This window comes from Mycteria americana, chromosome 10 (assembly GCF_035582795.1).
Source record: "Mycteria americana isolate JAX WOST 10 ecotype Jacksonville Zoo and Gardens chromosome 10, USCA_MyAme_1.0, whole genome shotgun sequence".
NCBI classification, from domain to species: Eukaryota; Metazoa; Chordata; class Aves; order Ciconiiformes; family Ciconiidae; genus Mycteria; species Mycteria americana.
The window spans coordinates 18,085,803-18,101,217 of NC_134374.1; the positions used below are offsets into that span (position 1 = coordinate 18,085,803).

The following is a 15,415-nucleotide window of genomic DNA, read 5'->3' on the forward strand; positions in this document are numbered from 1 at the left end:
TGGTCACAACTGCCCTGTGCTGAGATTGAGTCAGTGGCCTCATCACCAAGAGCAGTCCCAGCTCCTGCAGGACCTCGCAGCTCTCAGCCCCAGAATCCTGCTTGGATGCTGCGGAGCAGTAAAAACATGGGTTTCAAGCCACGCAGTAATTCCCAGTACTTCTCTGCTACTGTACCTCATATCACACCGTGGGACAGCCCTCAGATCACCTCCTTTCTATGTGCCATGGTGCTCAAATGAAGCAATGGCAGACATTATCATTTCAGTAAACTGTGAAGTACTTTTGAGATTTGCCTTGTAGCTTCTTTTTGGATTTAAGAACATTTCTGTATCCCAGAGCTGTTGTTTTCCACCTGCGGTGTGGACCTAGCATGCCCATGGACCTCAAAAGGATGACTGAGAAGAGCAGTCTGCGGTCTGCAGACATCACTGTGCTGGGTGTGCAAGTCCCCTGGATAACGTTTGGAGTTCTTCTTTGAAAACACTGCAAGAGGAGAGGGTGATCAAGCCACCAAGCATGCGCAGGAATCAGAAAACACAACCTCTAAGACGGTTGTGCCCCCATTCTCCTCCAGTCTGAATGTCAACATGGAAAAATCATTCTGAAGGGGAAGTTTGGTGGGAGTTACAGGAACTCAGCTGGGCTTTTATTCTCCCCAGAGGATTTTTGTTTCAATAGAAAAATACCTCATCCTTAGATTGGACCTGGAGCAACGCAAACTCTGAGCTCTTGGAGAATGGACTTGCTTTGTCTTTCTCCAGTGCCTTGCACAACAGGGACCAGATCCATGACTATGACTTCCAGGCGCCGCTGCTTTACCTTACAAACCCCCAACCATACCATACACATGCACCAGTCCGCCCGGTCCACGCTCCAGCGGTGGACAACATTCACGGTAAATCTCGTGTGCTGTCAGTGAGTCAGTTTTCTGTCTTGCCCTGCTCGTTACACAACTGCCTGACGACCACACGGTGAATTCCCAGCTCCCTGGGCTGCAGCAACAGCAAAACCCCTCCACATGGAAAACCCACTTGGCAAACACGGAGTGTTTTTTTTTTTTCTCTGAAGCGTTCTGATATTTGAGCAGGAGCGGTTTCGGCTGCTCCCGGCGACTCACAGGCCAGGAGGGGTGGCTGGCTGCCAGCATGAGATGTTCTTCCCCTGATTCCTTCTAAAAAGGGAGTGCGTAAACCGCGAGTCCAGACTTCTCCGCTTATTCAAGCCATCAGCAACAGTCCCACGGAAATGACTCGGTTACTGTAGATTTTATGCTTCTCCCTGCCCCTCCCAGTCTTCCAAAGCTTTTATAAATATCTGCAGCAACCTAGAAACAAATGTAAAACTGACTTTGACAGTTTGGCAAGGAAGTGTATCATTTATATTGCATCATGACAGCGTCCTATTTTATGCCTGGTCCAGCATGGAACACTGCTGCCATATGTTGCTTAAACTATGGTTAAAATAGCTGGGTTTTCTGCTCACATTCCTACACTATTTTTGGCAGATGAGCCTCGCCTGATCCAGCACAGCTGGTTTTCCTCCCTTGCCCTCTCTTTCAGATAAAAGCCTCAAGCTCTGTATTGCTGTTATCTGATGGACAGCTGCTGAACTCTGAGTTTATCCGCTACAAACAAAGCCTCTAGTTATTTGCATAACAAGATCCACGAAGACACAAGGATTTGGACTTCAAATGGATGCTGAGAAACACATTCCCACGGCGTTTCCTTAGCTGACACCTACTTCCCTCTGCCTGCGACAAGAGCGTCGGGATGCAGCAGCTCTGCGGGTGTCGGGATGCGCAGGCATGCCGGAGCCCTGGCCATAGCAGGAACTGCAGTAGCCGGTACCAGGCTTGTCCTGATGTTCCATTCAGCCCTTGGCCTCTGGCGAGACGGACAAACCGGACCATCTGCAGTGGTGGTTTGTAGGACACAGGCTCTTGCTTCTCAGGAACTCGGCCAAGCCACCAAAAAGCAAATGTTTTAGACATATATTTATTTTACCCTGTACTTTTCCCAAGGGTGCTCTCTGCCTGAGCAGCTAATTATATCTCTGGCATTGTGTTTTTTAACATTTAAACGGAGAAAGCATATGGTCAAACAGATGTTTGCCATGAAACCAAGAGGACTCCAGCTTCCCTATAGCCCCGTCGGTAACGTGTGATAGAAACTATTCGACAGCAAAGCCCGGACCCTCACCCAGTGACTGCACGGACCGAGCTGGGACACGGGTGGCTGCAAGAAGCGAGTTGGGGCTGTAAATAAGGGGACTGCTGTGACAACGACACTGCAGCCTCGCCGCCCCATCGGCACACGCCCCATCACACCGCTCCGGTCCAGCAACAGGCAAGCACAGAGGCAGGAAAGTTTCTCACTCTTTTTGCTTTCAGAATAATGAAGCTAATGTCAACCATAATGACAGCGTTCGCAAAGGCTACTCCTGGTCTTGGTAATTTGCATTTTATATCCCCCATCATACTGAACTGCAAGAGCTTTCTACACGGGGTCACCGGGCGCTGCCATTTAATGGAGCGGTAAGAGGCTGTCAGGAGATGTGCTGATCCTGAATTACCATCCCTGACTTCTAGGGAGCGAGCTGGTGGCAGAGCTGAGTGCTGGCTGCAGAAAGGCAGCCTAAGAACCTGAATTTCTTCAGAGCAGCATTATACATGTATACGTATGTGTGTACACACACATATACTATTATTATACATTATATTATTATCTATATGTCGCTGTTTATATAATATATACATTATAATACAATATACAATCGTTTATACAGCGTATAAATATGGTATATATTTTTTTAATATATGATTTTATAAAGCGTTGCATCAGAACAGAACAGAGAAGAGGAAATAAGGAAGAGTGGGTCCAGTCCCAGCAATGAGGTTGTTTCACTGAACACCCGAGCAGCTTCTGTACTAGCAGAAGAGAACCCAAAAGTAAAAACTCAGTTGAAAGAGAAATGAAACAACTGAGAACACCACCACAAACCGAATCTAGGCAAAACGCAGTAAGTCAACAGAAAAACCTTCCCACGAAAGGAAAATCGTGGGTTTGGGTTTTGAATTTTTCTCCTTTTAATCGCCTAAAATGTAATCTGCAACAGGGAAATCAAACTCTCCTCCTGGTGCTGGACTTGGGTGGGTGTGCAGGACTCTGTGCAAATCCGCTTGCACGACAGGGGCCATAAACACTTTCCACCCCGCAAATTCTTTCCAGCTCAGCACAGACCTGCCCCTCAGCCCCTCAGCAAAGAGACCCTGGTCCTCTCACCCCTCCCCAGAGCACCATGCCATAATCGTCCTCCCCGTTGAACTTCTCCTTTCACAGCCTGTGTGACTGAATATCGGTATAAAGCAGCTCGTAGGGAACAGCTACATATTTGGGATGGAAGCAAGAGGAGCTGATTCGCTTTGCTTCAGCAGCCTGCTCCTGCACCCGGAGAGGCAGGACAAGCCATCAGCTTGATTCCCAAATCCGGGATCCTACTCCGTGGACCCAGGGAGAGGAGAGAGAGAAACATCAATACAATTGACTGAGCATCTGGCAACAATGTTTGTTTTGACATTCAGTAAAGATATATCTGTAAAGATATAGCAGATAGATCTGTTTTTCCCTTTGACTTTAAAAAATGCTCTTTAAAATCTGACATTTGCATTTTGGGAGGTGCGCGCTCATTTACATCGAGGCTCCTTTACAATGACCTAATTTGAGGTCCCTTAGTACTGTCAAAACTGAGCAGAGGTCCCTTAGTGGTAAAGCGATAATCAAGCTCTGCAAAATGCATACAGCAACTCTGAAATGCCACATCTAAACCCAGAGCTGGTAGAAGCATGAAATGCCGATTCCACCGTCCAGCATCAGGCATCGGTGCTGGCAGCACAATTTGCCAAGCCTCCAGAAATCACCATAAATGAGGAATTACAAAACAAAAAACCCCACCACCCCAGCATACACGAGACAGAATTTGAAAAGACAACAGAAAAAAACCTTTCTTACCTTCGGTAGCTTTATTTACAGCTGTTAATGTACTCAAGACCTTGGAGAACTGTTCTCCGGTGTACAAATCATGTGGATCAAACACCTGCAAAAGAGGAACTCGGTCAGTTGAGCCCGAAACATCTCACTCCGGCCCACGTTGCTAGAGGGTGACAGTGAGGATTAAGTAGCCGGTATGTCTCCGCAGGGGTAGGGTGTTTATTCAGGGCTGACGAGTCCCATTTCCTTTATAGCGAGTGAATTCCTGGGGTGCTGGTGGCAGGCAGCGCGGGAAGGGCAGGGGGACCCACCAGCATTTGGAGCGTAACGCTGGGGACAGGGAAGCAAGAAATCGGTGCTGTCTGCAGAGAAGGGACTCCTCAGAAAATCACGGAGAAGGTTATTGCTTGCCTTGAGGGAAGGAAAGATTTTGCTGCTATTTTTGCTATCAAAAGCTGAAGAGATTGAGGCTGTACATATATATGTATATATACACACACATATTTTCCACAGCAGAAGAAACAAACACACAGAATTTTCTGCTATTGCAATATGGCATATATAATACATTTACTCTTTTTTACAGGAAGCCAAAAACAGTTACTTCATGTGCAAAAATTCCACTCTAAAGAATTTTGTGTTGCTAAGCCTCAACGGCAAAACAGATATACATAGTTAGCAAGGGCTTATTTTCTATGACTGGTAACCTGGGCCTTGTACACCCAGCCCTTCAGAAATCACCACCAGCACAATGAGGGGCAATCTGAGTTTCCAGAACACTGCCATCCCCTCTAACACCTGAGAAATGCCCTCAAGTTCATACAGACTGTGCAAATCCTACCATTAATAAAGCACAGATAAGAGATACAAGAAGCCCCCGTTATTGGTACCACCAAGGCACCATCTGCTAATCCCCAAATACACGTTGTCTTGCAGATGGAGACCACAGATCTGCAAATCCAATGAACAGGAAAGCTGATTTTAAAGCTCTCCTGGCAGACACCATCTACTTACAAACGCTTCCAACGCACTGAAGAGTGCGTATCCTGCTAAATAAGTACAATAAGCCTTAATTACCTTCAGGGTAGTACTGCCCTTTAAGATGGCCCTTTCTTGCTTTCCATATATAGCTCCTTGAGTACGCTTGGCATATTTCAAATAGGAAGGGGACTGGCCTCTTCCGCAGCCCTGGATGCTCGCGGCATCTCTTCCCCTTGACAAACACATCAGTGCAGCAACAAAGTCCAACACAGTCAGTACAAAGGCTGCTCTTTGTTAAGAATATATTTAAAAATTGACTCAGCCACTCAATACTGGGAGAAAGGCTTTACCCTAAAGAAATTTAATCCACGCTTAGAGGGGGAACAGCCATCATTACAAATATTAAAATCAGTAGCTCCGCAGCTCCGATCGCATCTACCGCTCTGCACATTTCAGGGACGTCCCCACCCACCTTGGGCTGTTTCCGAGCTGATCTATCGCCCGTGCTCGCTTGGGTTTGCTCCTTTGGACCACGCGGACCCCTTCCCCTCTGCCAGCTGATGCGTGAACTAGTTTTCCTGCCTTGCAATTGCAGCCAGTGCTATCTGAGCATCGCCTCCAGCCCTAAGCAGCGACATCAGTGTCTCCGTGGGAAGGGAGGTGGTAACGGAGAGCCCGGGCGTGCGCTGACCCTGTTGGCAGTCGCTGGAGGATGCAACGTTACAGTAACAAGCCTTCACCCTCCTGCCAAGCAGAAGAGGAAAATAAACAGCGAGGCTGGGATGTCTGCGTGCATCTCTCTGGTGTGTCATTTTCTCAGTCATACCCTTTTCTTCCACCTCAGTAAGTCCAGAAAAACAAGTCCTGCCTTGAATGAATGGCATCTCTTTTTTTTTTTTTTAAAGGACCAAAGTAGTAAAATACATTCCTGATCCTTCAATGCACAGAATAATGCTGTAAGCTCAGAGTCATCAGACTGACAAAGTCCAGAGGGAAATGGTGGTGGGAGAGTTATGCAAAAAATTCTAGCACAAAAGCAAGCAATAACTTTTAGGACTTTTCTTCATGGAGAAATTGTCTGGAATAGCTACTGTGGAACCATAGCTATGTGGAAAACTCTTCTGGATCAGCTACTGTAATGTAAATATACTCTGCAGCTTGTTCCAGAATAAATTCATCATACAGAAAAGTCCTCATTTATGAGCTTAAAAATTACTTTTTCCAGCACAATCCATCCATAATTCCATTCCTAACTAAAAGACAAGCTGTAAGGCCAGAAGAAAAATAGAGGGCGGAACGGCTTTTTCACTCTCAGCTCATGGAAGATCTGGTGGACGTAAGTAAAACACTGCTTAAATCTATGGCTGTCAACTGTGGATCTCCATTAAAATGCTTTTCCAACTTTCAGAATGACAGACCGCAGCTCCCCTTGGTGAAACACTCTGGCTGCTGTCAGGCATCGCACCGGGAGAGAGAAAACCTGCACTGCTGCACTGCCAGTCCTCCTCCGAAAGACAGCGAGAAGGTGAGGAGGGGCCTGTGCTCGCAGGGCAGTGACCAGAAGAGCACCCGGCTTTTCGGGAAGGACGAAAAATCAAACCCAGGTGCGTCTAGCAAGTCATCAGCACCCAAAATCCCAGTACCGGGATGGGAGCTGCAGAAAAGTTAGGGGAAGTCGGGTTGTGTTTCGAGCCCGAGCTGTTTTATCTGCACAAACTACTTCCACAGTTAGACAAAACCCCGGCAAACCTCAAGCTGGGCGCAATGCCCAACGCTCGGCGCGACCGCGACCCTTCATCCAAACCCGAGGACGAGGGCTGGAGCCAGACCGTCCCACGCCCGCCCCGACTGCCCGCGACGCCGGCGTTTCGGGCGCCGCTGACCCCGGCTGCTGCCCTCCAGCCGTGCCTCTGCCGCCGGCGGGAGCGGCGCCGCGGCCGGGCTCCGCCGGCTCTGCGAAAGCCGGCGAGCCGGAGACAGGCCGGCGGCCGGGGAGCGTCCCGCCGGCGCCCGGAGCGCAGCCCGCCGCGCCGGCTCTCGGACCCCTCAGCCTCCGTGCCGCGGCGCTTTCACAGCCCCCAGCCAGCCCCCAAATCAGGGTCGCCTTCTGGGCTGCAACGAGCCGCGCTCTGCCTCTGGCGAGCTCGGCGGGGACACCCGTGGGAACCGCCCGGGGACACGCGTGGGAGCTGCCCGGTGGGGGTAACTCCCCCGAGGACCGGCTGGGGACGCCCGCGGGGACCACCCGGCGATCCCGGCGGGGCTGCCGGAGGATGGGGACGCCGGCGAGGCCGGGCCAGGCACAGCGGCGGGGACACGGCGGGGCCCGCCCGGTGCCGGTGCCCGCGGCGCGCTCGGTACTCACGGCGGCGGGCGGGCGGGCGCGCAGCCCCGGGGCATGGCGGCGGCGGCGGCGGGCGGTGCTGCGGGCCGCGGGGCGGCCGCTGCGGCTCTGACCCGGAGCCGGATCGCGGCGCGGGGAAGGGAAGGGAAGGGAAGGGGAAGGGGAAGGGGAAGTGACAGGCGGCGCCGCCGCCCCGCTCCGCCCCGCCGCTCGCTGCGGGACGCGGGCGGGCGGTGCGGCCGCAGCTCCCTCCGCCGGCCGCGGGCGGGAGGCCCGGGGCGGCCAGGGGGGGAGAGGGGGGAAAGCGGGCGGCAAAGGGGAAGGGAAGACGGGGAGGGAAAGGGAAAAAGTAAATCAGGGAAGGGAAGGGGAGAGAAAAGGGAAGGAAAAGGGAGGAGGGAAAGGGAAAAAGAAAAAGTAAATCAGGAAGGAGGGGTAAGAGGAAAGGAAAAAGGGAAAGGGAAAAAAGAAAGGGAAAAGGAAAGGGAAAGGGAAAGGGAAAGGGAAAAAAAGAAAGGGAAAGGGAAAAAAGAAAGGGAAAGGAAAGGAAAATCCAGGCTATTGAAGATGGTAGTTACAGCAGTTTTGCACCACTAAGGAGGGAAATGCTGCAGAAAGGCCTGTAGATGAGGCACAGTTCAGTGGAGGCAGTGAATTCTCAGAGACAGCATGTCCTCAGCGTGGCGAGCACGGTGCCTCTGCTGTGTGTGCCCATCTGTTTGGGGAACACTCTCCTGCAGGGAGCATGAAAATCCCCCAAAACTTCAGTGCAACAGCAGGCTGCAGCGTGGAAAGGGAACGAAGCACTGTACTGACATCCAGGCTGAAGCCCAGCTGTAGGTCCCAACCCCATGCAGGGACACAGGGGTGTCAGAGACAGCCCCACCACCTGCGAGCCAGAGGTCTCTGGGACACTGCGTCACTCTGAATTCAGACATAGCCATTCCCCAGTGCTTGCACTGGTCGGTGCTGGGCTGGAGCTTTTGCTTTTGACATTACCCAGCTAGGAAACCAGGAGGGAAGCCAAAGCAGAGCAGGCTTTGGGAGCATATGGATGGGGAGCCAAGGGGGTGATGATTTTTCATCTGCTTTCCCAAGACCTCCATCCAAGTACAAACAGATGGGTGAAGGTTGCAAGCACCTCCAGCTGCAGAAATAGCTTCAGTTCTGCCCACGATGGCAACAACACGCTGCATGCTCTATGATCGTTCTGGCCAGTCAGGTTCAATCCAGCTATTGATTTATCTTGCAGATACCATTCTTAGTTCACAAAATTCAGCCCCTTGCCAGAAGTTTTGTGGTCGTATTAGCAATAAAATGCTTCTGGTGAATGAAGGTCTTATGCTTCTTCAGCAGTAAATGATACTCAGCTATTGAGCTGCTGTTATTACATGCACGGTGGTGTCAACACCAAAAGCAAAGACTAACAGTTCCCATTTGTGCCCTCAAGAACAAGCTAGGCCGGGAGCTTTCTGCCTGATTTTTCTCTTTACTCATGATCTTTTCCCTGTATATTCTAAACTAGACTCCACCTGGCCACCAGGCCTGAGCCTCTTGCCCTCTGCTTTCCACCTCAACCCGCCTGCATCCAGCTGTCATTGCCTTAGCAGTACTCACTCACTGGACCAGATCTTGGGTCATATATGCACAGCTCAGAGGTTGAAGCCACAGTGTAAATGAAGCACAGCCAGGTTATCTGCACTGTTCCTCAGTCCAAACCACCAAAGAATCCCCTAAGAACAATTAAGCTACAAAGAGGTGCCCACGTCCTCTGCCCAGTCCTCTGTCTCAGCAGAACTGGGCTGATAGACATTCCCATTACTTGGATCAAATTCTAGCACTGAAAAGCAGTTAGGAAATTTTAGACACAGTCTCATTGTTTCACCTAATTACAGCACTTGTCTAGTTAGAAGGTGTTGATTCCCCTGCTTGCCTTCTTTTTTAGGACTAACACATTTGAAGCAGCAAATCTTTGCAGGCTTCAGTCCTGGCCTGAAGCTAAGGAAGACTTTGGTTATTTATACCCTGCAATGAGATGGACTCTTCCAGCTCACACCACCAGCCTGTAGAGCTGCTGCAACTTAATGGAGCCACCTCAAAGCAGGAAGGTCACGGAGTGTCCTTCTCCCTCCCTTCCACTACATCCAAATCTTTCACTGTTCCTGTAAAATGGGAGAAGGTGCTGTTTGCCTTGCTGTGCCTTTCCTCCACTTCCTAAGATTGAGTTACCAGGACAACAAAGAGGAAGGGTAGGAGGGAAGTGCGTATGTGTAGTTCTGCAGGAGTAACCTCTTCGCATGCCCTCCCACTGGAAGAGATTGGCAAGCGGTATCCATTCAGTGGAAGGTGGGACTTGGGTTTCAACCGAATGCTGTTGGAAACCCTACCTTCCACACTGATCACCTTCCCTGCACGCTAACAACGCTCAGTGAAGGGATGTATTCAGCTCCAAACGGCAGCTGTACAAATTTCTACGACAAAAACAAATTTAAGGCATAGTATGAGGGTAGCCACTGCTTTGGCAAAGTACAATGAAGCCATGGGATGCTATGATGGGATGCTAATGTCATGTATGAAGTTTTTCATGCTTGAGATTCCCCAGGATGAGGCCCTTTTGTACAAGTCAGTATCCAGAGTAGAAGCTGTGAGCTCTGAATTTCCTCAGAACATCCTCTTCTGCTCACATCTGCAACAGGAACAGAATCTCTGACCTTAACATGAACTTGTCAGTCTCAAGACAGAAGTGGCTCAGATCCAGTCCCAGGCTACTTCTTCATAGCTAAGGAACAAGAGTTCTCTTGTGGCATTTGGAGAAGGGCAGAATTTGACAGAACCATTAGGGTTTTGTTGTCAAATCCAAAGTCTGTGTAAGCAGCAGGATGGCAGTCAGGGAATTCAAACCTATTAAGCCAAGAGCTTTCCTGATGTTACTCCTTTCTCAAGCTAGGTTACTGGAGCAGAACAGATTTTCTATCCTATGCTCATCTTCCTTAGGCACAACACCAGATCACTGCAACTTCCTTGCTGACGGGTCTTGGAACCAGAAGGTTCCCTGCCTGTTCTGATGCCCCAAACATGCTTTCAGAGTAAATGTGCTGCAGAGAAACCCCCTCTGAAGGGCAGTGGCCCTTCCCAAGGCAAACTAAGCATCAGACATGAGGGAGGACCATCTATAGGTCCGCTTCTTAGAGCCTCTTTGCCAAGAGGGTCCAAACAGGGCAGCATTTAGAAGGAACAGATGGCAGAAGGTTTTCATGTCTCCTCTGGCTTTGCCTTCAGAGCACTCAGAAAAGCTGGCAATACAGGAGGAGAAGAGCCAGAGGGAAGCATCAGCACTCTGACTTGTGCCATGTCTTGCCCACCATCTCGGCTGTCCTACCTCGAGCATTCCTCTGCCTGAGGCTACAGAGAGGAGCCAGGAAGAAGCAAAATTCCTGTCTTCACTTGGCATTCTAATATGACTTAATATTTTGGAAAAAAATAAGAAATCATTTGCATTTCGCTGCAAAACTTAAACTCAAGCTTGAGAGATTTGAGCTTTTATTCAGCTTTTGAGGTCTCCTTTCACAGCAACCAAGACAGGGGCAACCACATGAGCACTAGGGAAGTTACTGAAGGGTCAGAATGTTTCAAAGATTAAGGGAGTTATAAATCAGAAGAAAAAAAATCAGAAACCTTTTCTTAAATTAAGAAAGAAAGAAGAAAAGACCAAGGAAGAAAAGGCACAGGGAGGATCAGAGCAACACCCAGAGCGGGACACACAATGTTGCTAGCTCCTAGTATCTGAAAACTGTGGAATGTGACTGCAATATTGCAGAAGAGGCTTTCAAAACTATGAGATGTTAAAGCACAGTTGAGGACTGTTCCCTTGTCCTATCTGTTAGCTGTTTAATACTCCTACTTTTTAATATTTTCCACCACAACCATTACGATTAGTTTTCAAATAGAAAAATGAACTCTCTGAAAAATGGAGGAAATCACATGGTCAGTACCAGAAGACTGGCAACAACTGATTCTGATGTGATAGGCCTTCAGTGATTCTATATATATCTGGTCTTAAAACTGGGCTGCTGCAGCAGGCTCTGAGAAATGCATTACTGGGAAACAACAGGCTAGCGCAGCAGTTCTGGAATAAGCAAATATTCATGCTGGTTAGCTAAAAAGCTCTAAAGAGAAGAAGAAAGGCTCTTTGCTTGTTTAGACCTTAGGAAAAGCATAGGAACAGAGCTACCATGGGTTGGACTTTCTCACTGCGGTGCATGAATATTCTGTGTAATGCCCAAGCATGCTGTCCCTGCTTCTGGCAGAATTTGTCTTCAGAATATATCTTTTTCCACAATGTTGAGCATATTTCAAGTGAGACAGTGACAGCTCTTAGTTACAGTTTTCTTTTTTACTGTAGGAATTTAAGCGTGATACAAAAGCCTTTAAATTTTAAATCCACATGCACTACGTAAAAAATTTGATGGCAAAATTAGATGAACTCTTAAGTGATTCATTTAAACTCTGATCTTGCAAATATGAGCTATGCTTAAGAATAAGAATCAGCATATAGACAGGATCAGGGATAGCCACTGAAGGTGTCTTTTGTCTTCATTAGGGTTACTTTCATGTGTAAGGATCTATTTAATGTTACGTGTTTGGCAGAATCTCATGCAACAGTTGCAAGGGGATGAAAAATACTGCAATATTAAGAATATTTCACCTTCATATTAAAGCAAGGCTAAAACCTGCAATCCCTTCTCTCTAATAATGAAAAAAATGTAAACAGGTCCACACTGCTTACCTCTGTTTAGACAGACCTCTCGTTATTGCTGCATGTATTTCTACCGGACCATTTAGGTTTGTCTCAAAAGACGAGAAGGAATCTGTTAAGCTCACAGTCAATACACTCTGTTTCCAAATTCTCCAGATAGAATATTAAATTACCCATGCTCTTATTTATGTTATGATACAAAAGATGAGGAATGCCTACCGATTTCGTCCCTCTGGTATCTGGCTTCCTTTCAGAAGGCTGATTAAACAAGCATGTTACGACAATAAAAGAAAGGATGCAAGTTGCCTTACCTCCACTTTAAGGAGCGCACAGCCTTTCAAGAACTCTTGAATATTACTGATGCAATCAGCTTCATTTTTAGGCTCCAGGCAATACTAAAGAAAGAAAAATCCCCTGAGATTATTGCATTACCTTCCATATAGCCTCTATTCAGAAGGCCTGCAAGAATATTGACATGTGCGTTTTATACTGAATTAGGGAAGCTTCTTAAGGGGGCGGATGGGGGTGGCAGGCAAGCTGTCGAAGCAGGAAGAAAGAGCCACTGGAGGAAGTGATGCATACATCGAAATGGTCGGCATCTTGTTTTGAATGTCAACATATGACAGTGCCCTAAGTGACAGTGGGAAACTGATGACCTTTAAGAACACACTGCCCCCAACCATCACATAAGCAAAAGATAAGGAGCTAGCAAAACTGATTTTTGCATAATAAATAAAGGCTCCCGTTTTACCGGGTGGAGAACCTGGGTTTTTTTTAATTAAACAGCTTCTCTTCTGTGTTGCCATTTCCTATCTCTCATTGGACTCCTTCCCTTTTTTTCTCCTGCAGCTACTTATCACACTCTTGGACTGTCTGAATGTATGCCTTGTAAAACTGTAATAGGAGGTACCCACATGGCTTAAATGGCTTCAGTACCAATGGATTTGCTGGCCTTGGGACAGTTCAAAATGGCATGGATGCAAGGTTTATTATTTATTCCTAACCTAATCTCCTTCTCTAGTGTGTTTCCCGACTAACAAAGTATTTTACAGTAAGAGTTCTGAAAGAGTGAGTATATTTACAATTGTAATTAATATTTATGTAAATACAAACTGCATATCCTTCTATTCAAAACCAAGATATTTTGATCTCTGGTAGGCCCGGTATTTCCTGCCACTGAATGAACATGCGTTAACTCGGCCAACTGCAACCTTTCGGGGTGTTTTTCTGGATGTAGAGACAAAATCAAAGAACTAAAGCTACGATCGTACTTTGCCCTCAACTAGATACAACTAGTAACCGAAATGTAAAACATCCATCTCTCTGATGTTCCTTGCTCATCGTACTTACCAAAGGAAACCATATCTTTAAATGACCAGGACAGTATTTTACTGAGCAGTGCTCTGTTTCAGGCTAGCAAAACACATCTTAAAAGAGTTACCTTTTCTGCAGATCCCGGAAGAAGTCGATTAATGAGTTTACAAAGCACAGTTCCATCTTTCAGAGAAGTTTTCAGGAACTCTTCCGGATCATCTATTATTTTCTTAGGGGAATTTAAAACTCCTAATGAAATAAGCCACGTTACAATTTGTTCTTCTGGATTCATGGCGGGGAGTTCTGCCACCAGCGCAGTTCTCCTGTGCAGCAGCTTGCTGGAACCCACATCCGTGATTACATCTTCCTGCCTCTGCTGCTGCTTGCAGAGCTCAAGTGTGAAACTACTTTTTTTTTTTCGCTCAGCGCAGAAACTCACCAAATCTTAAGAAACAGAAGTACCGTTACTCTAAGGTAAGAAACTTTTTTTTTTAAATAAAATAATTTCTAGTGCTCTGTTATTTTAAAGAGAGACAGTGCAAGCAGATCTTTAGCTACACATTTTCAACATTATTGAAGATAGTAGTATTTTATGTGGATACTTTTTCCACCAAAAAGATCTTTCCTAGTGACTTCCTCCTTGTGGCAGCTGGCATCCTATCATCCGGTAAACTTGGTCTTAACTTGTGGCTATTGCCCAAAGAAGTAGATGTAAATTTGTCTTTAGTACTGTAAATAATGAGGTATTTGCAGCATTAAAATTGAACTTCACACTAAAGATGATTAGGGGGAAACGTCACACTAACTTTAAATAAACATTTTTTTAACTTTATGTGGCAAACCTAGTTACTAGAACTGCCTTTTATAGTAGTTTTCTATTTTCAAGGTCTGATTTTTGAAAATAAATTCCGATTATGCACTGTATGTAGAAAAAACGTTTCTTCAACTATTTTATACAAGAAGTGCACGTAGAATCCAAAATGGCTTTTTAGATGATGATCTCTCAAAACAAACATCTGGATAACTTCAAAAAGTTCATAAATTTAAGTCATCCAAAGCGGAGAATGAAACTTCCCAACTATTTTACTTGTCCTATTAAAATGTCCCTTTCCACCAGCTCTTCAGCATCCATTGCATGGAGTTGTATCAGTTTTTCACCCTGCTCTGGGACAGTACTAACCATCACTACTGATCATATCAATTTAGAATCAGTCCAGTCATCTTGCCATTTTCTTCTCCTTCTTATCTGTCCTTTCACCAGAACAGATGGAAAATGAAGCAATTCTGTTTATGATGCCAAAGAAGTTGGAGCATCATGGATTGAAGCAATACAACAGGAACAAATTATACCCTAGAGACCAGAATTTCTCAGTGACAATATTCTGAGCCAATTCCTAACCCTGTTACTTGAACCAACTGTTTTCAAGACACCAGCACTCTCAAACTGGTTAGGCTAGTAATTTAAAGGGTAAGAAGAAATAGAACAGCAAAAGGATAAATTATATACAATAAATATGCATGGGTTTGTGTCTCCACTTTCCAGGTCTTATGACTGGTACTGGAGCCTACGTTAAGGATCATTTTTAACAGCCACCACTAAGAGATCAGAATTGCCCATTCAGGGTTAGACAGACTTTTGACCTTTATGAGGACACGGGGATGAGTTCCAGTTCTCTGTTGTGTGGAAATACTAGTAACACATAGCTGCAGCCAGTGTGAACGATAAAGCTGGCTGAAGCTAAATCACAAAACTCATTGCCATCTGGTGAAGTACATCTACAACTATCTATATCTGTGCAAAACATTTCAAATTTATGACTAATTACAAGAACTTTGGTTTTTTTTCTTCTTCCAGTTCTCATGAGCACTACATTATTTTGTAGAAGCGAGTACTTGCAGCCTCCACTTTCGTAGCTTGCTTTTTCTTTTCCCAAGTCTGTAGTAGACAAGACAACTGCTAATGCTCATTCATCTACTGGGGACAATAATTTCTGTATGGAAGACATCCACTTCAGTCACCTCATCAGAACATA

The 15,415-nt window shown here is 46.6% G+C and overlaps 1 protein-coding gene across 2 annotated transcripts in view; it reads right to left on the bottom strand.

Annotated features, from left to right (window-relative positions):
* Positions 1 to 7,487, bottom strand: part of ARHGEF6 (Rac/Cdc42 guanine nucleotide exchange factor 6) — a 33,338-nt gene extending 25,851 nt beyond the window's left edge. For both annotated transcript variants that reach the window (XM_075512743.1, XM_075512742.1), the window contains exons 1-2: positions 7,334 to 7,487; positions 4,009 to 4,093 (exon numbers count right to left, since the gene is read on the bottom strand). The gene's annotated coding sequence lies outside the window, so the exon portion shown is untranslated. The remainder of the gene's footprint in view (positions 1 to 4,008; positions 4,094 to 7,333) is intronic.
* Between the last annotated feature and the right edge of the window lie 7,928 nt (positions 7,488 to 15,415).